The sequence below is a fragment of the Drosophila obscura genome, unplaced genomic scaffold, assembly GCF_018151105.1.
Source record: "Drosophila obscura isolate BZ-5 IFL unplaced genomic scaffold, ASM1815110v1 contig_37, whole genome shotgun sequence".
Lineage (NCBI taxonomy): Eukaryota > Metazoa > Arthropoda > Insecta > Diptera > Drosophilidae > Drosophila > Drosophila obscura.
Window position 1 is genome coordinate 176,225 of NW_024542825.1, and position 4,237 is coordinate 180,461.

The following is a 4,237-nucleotide window of genomic DNA, read 5'->3' on the forward strand; positions in this document are numbered from 1 at the left end:
CCCGGCCTGGCCTGTCCTGGCCCTGCACGTGGGCCAGAGGAGGATGCCCACGGCGAGGGGTTCTTTTTTTTTTGTTCTGCTGCCAAATTGAAAGAACTCGAACAACGACAACATGGATAATAATAATAAAAGGCCTCAAGACTCTTTCGTTCTGGCGACAGATTGAAGTCACTCAACTTGAAATAAAATGCGACAGCGTTGAACAGTTGCACAATCAAATGGGGACAATATGCAAGGCATATCCTGGAATATCCTCAATGGGCAAATGGGAAGGTTCGACTGCAGAGCAAGTATATATTTTATATGGAAAGCTATGGTAAGAGTAATAAGAATAAGATGGGTTTAAGTGTGCTACGAAAAGAAAGTAATTTAATTACAAAATATATTTCAATGCAGACATTATTCAATATACGAGTAATAATGGTTTGAATAATTTTTATAATTGTTTCATATTTATTCTAGTCCTTGTAAAATAGACTCATCTGAACAAATATTTTTACGGAATTAATTAATAAATTGCTAATATTTTATTATCTATTTTTCCACTCCAGGGTACTCGCCACGTCCATATCCACATCCCTTTATGCATGAATTCTGCTGTTTTGGCTTTTTATTCTCGTTTTTTTGCTTGGTTCTGTTTTGTTAAACATTATTTTTAATTTGAAGCCCCGAAAAGCAATGAACAAATTGGTGTTAGCAGAAGCCAAGTGCTTGAGCACAAAGAATGGGACAGAATGGTGCGTGTGTGCGGGGGAGACACAGGAAGGGGGCACAAAAAGGGAAGTGGCCGTGGGTTAGAGGGATACTTGCCACAAATGAAAGTGCGTCAATCAACCCTTCCAGCAACAGCAACAAAAAATAAGTCATAATTGCTATGTAGATGCGACTCTGTCCACTCCACTAATTGCTGGACAGGGCAGCCAGTTCCCAGTCAGGCAGTCCAACCGGGCGAGCAAGTGACTAAGCAGACGGACGACATCGTTGAACGGCTATGTCAATATATCACAAAATACCAATTTTACCTTCTCAATCAAAATTATGACAAAGCAACAACAAAAGCTACAGCCAGCAACCAGCCACCAGCCACCCCCCAAGGGAGCTGCGTTTTGTGTAGATTAGTTTAGCATAGTCCATCAAATAGGTATATGGCCACCCAAACCACACACACACACACACACACACACACTGCAACAGCAGAAGGCAATTAAAATGAAAAAGTGTTGGGGCACATTGCGTGCAATGAACGCATAAGGTTCAGGCAGAGCTTGGACAGGGTTGGGTTTCCTTGTGCTGGTCAGCTTTAAGGCTCAATAAGACAGAAGGAATACTTTGATAGCTGAAGTTTTGGATACTCTTTGAAGCGTCAGAGTTTCCACAGAGCATAAATGAATTTATTTTAAGTTTGGATTAATCTTCGCAGAGCTGCAATGAAATATTACTTTAGTGCTGGCTGCATTAAACGCAAAAACAAACCAATGGGAATGTTAATACTGCCTGATACTGTGATATGCCATAGATGGAGGAACCTGGAACGTCCCTTGCGCCTCTGTATTCCACATATCTAAATAAACCGTCTTGTCTTCCAGCTCTTCCCTTGCCGAACACTTGCCTATAGCCATAATGCCCATTTTCGAGAGCATTAAAAGTTAATTGCAACTTAAAGAGGAGCAGAAAGCCAAACTGATTTCGAGGTGCGGTCCTGGACAAACAAATTCTTCGGCGACCACACAAAATGTTGACCCAAAGCAGGGCTCGAACAGTCAGCATAGAGAGAGAAAAAAAAAGGGAAAGTTGACGCTCCTGACTGTCCATTTTTTTGTGCTGTTGTTGTGTCTGTTTTTTGGGCGCTTCGACTTCCGGCCAGGAAACGCTTCTAATTTGTTTACAAGCGCTCAGCGACGCTCGGGCGTTTGCTCCTCGGTGTTGGAAACGCTGACGTGCCGCATGGACATTATGCACGATGCAAGGCGCACGATAAGGCCGTGCGACAGCTGGACATGGCATTTGGGAGGGCAGCGTGGACGGTGGACGGTGAACGTTGGCTCTGGGTTGGGGGTGGTTGACTTACCGACTTTTTCAGCCACACAGCTAGCATGGACAGGAGCTGGAGCTGGAGCTGGAATGATGTGAGCAACAATGGGCATTGCGTGATGACCTTATGATGACACCCAGCTGATTATAAAGAAATATCCTGGAGCACAGTGTGGTTGCGTGTTCGACTCAAATTCAGCGGAAATGTTTGCAAGCAACGGTAAATTATGTAACACACGCAGGAAGCAGGGGGGGGGGGCACGCGGGACGAAGCTGGACAGTGGCCCAGGCCCAGGGCTGTGGCTGATGGCTGAACATTCCCATTGAAAATCAGCGGAGCGCAGTTGCTAAGCCCCTTGTCCCACGTCCATATCTCCATGGCCAAATGTCCTTAAGCGGCTTTGGGCCGAATGCTCATTTGCACGTAAGTCGAAAGGACTCGGACTCGGACTCGGCTCCCATAGGCAGCGAAGCGTCAAAGCTTATGGCCCAGCACTGTGACAGTGCCAGTGACTGTGAATACGAGTGGAACTGCGACTGTGACTGTGACTATCCATAACTGTGTGTACATAGACTCTCGTATTTATGGGTGTTTCGTTGCTTCTCTGTGTGCAACTATTTGTGCCCCGAACCCGTGCCCGTGCCCGTACCCGCAGCCGAACCATTTCTCGGAGCTTTGCTTTCAGCTGCAAATTTATGACCACATAAATAACATAACAGAAAAACCAGTGGCAGGGCGGACAGGCAGCCCAGCAAGTGCGAGAGAGCAGCCAGCAGAGTGTGCGAGTGGGATGGAGCGCAGGAAACCCCAAAAACCCCAAAAGCAGCGGAACGAGATAAAACACGGAGATAAACCTAGAAAATACCCTGGAAAAAGTACGGTAGTTGTTGGAAGTGCTACGGAGGTACTTTGTGGAGGAGCCATGGAAGAGGCACACGCTCTGACAGAGAGTTTTTCAGAGCATTAATAGGAGAACTTCTCGGCTAGAACTGAGCCCAAAAGTAAGCTTAGTTTTGGAAAAGAAATCAGTGGGAATTCGGATAAATTTGTGGACATTATCAAACTTTTTTTGTACTGAAAAAAAACTAAAAATAGTTTGTATATTTAGTTTAAATAATGAGCAGCGAATAATAATAATAATGAGCAGCGAATAATAATAATAATAATAATGAGCAGGGAATAGCTGCACCACGATCTCTTGCTTGCATGTCTCAAAAAGAACTTAAACTGAAAAGAAACTCTTTAAAATTTCTCACTTTGTAGCATAAACCAATCCCCAGTTCTATAAAAGATTTGCCACAAGCGATCAGCATTGAAATCACAACAGAATTTGAATCCCAAGCAGCCCAGAACTACAGTACTTTCTGCCCTAGAACTCTTTCGTACACTGGTACCTGTACAGGCTGGAGTGCCATCATACCCCTCAACGCTGTCGCTCAATGATAGCCTCTAGGGTATGGTGAAAAAACCTGCTGGTAGCATTCATTCATTTCGTATGCATATTTATAGCTTAAATAAATAACAAATAATATGGCTATAAATTTTGCCACTCTCTTTTGTTTTAATAACTAGCCAGAGGCAGCAACAGCAACAACAGCAGCAGCAGAGCAGAAGGAAGAATTGTCCCCCCAACAACATATTTATTTATTTGAATGTATATCTATAAATATATCTATATATCCATGCATATGTACCAGTTGAAGTACGTGCATAGTTCATTTCGATAAATATTAAATATGCATAAATAAAAATAAAAATCAACTCGACAAATGAACAGCGAAAATGTTTGTTTGATGCCAAAATGCTGCCACACAACCAAAAACTAGTTTGAGGTCATGATTGTGTGGATGGATACACTGGGGGGACACACTGGGGGAAAAAATCATGACAGTTTTCTGGGCATAAATCAATGCCAGGCCATGTGGCTAGGCTGCCACTGCCGCTGCTGTCTCGATAAGGCCCCTCTAGAGGCGATAACAACAATTTGTTGTAACTAAATTGTTATCAGCTCATTCTCGTGCTCGTGCAGTTTTTTTTCTGCTATTTTTTGTTTTGTTTTGTGGAATTTGCTGTGTGAGAGAAAAAGATAAATTAAAAGCATGTAAGTGGTTAATTAAACGCGTTTTACCCGCACTCACGAATTATAGCATATGTTGTGGGGCGCATCCGATAAGATAGAAACAGATACAGAGACAGGGACAGAGA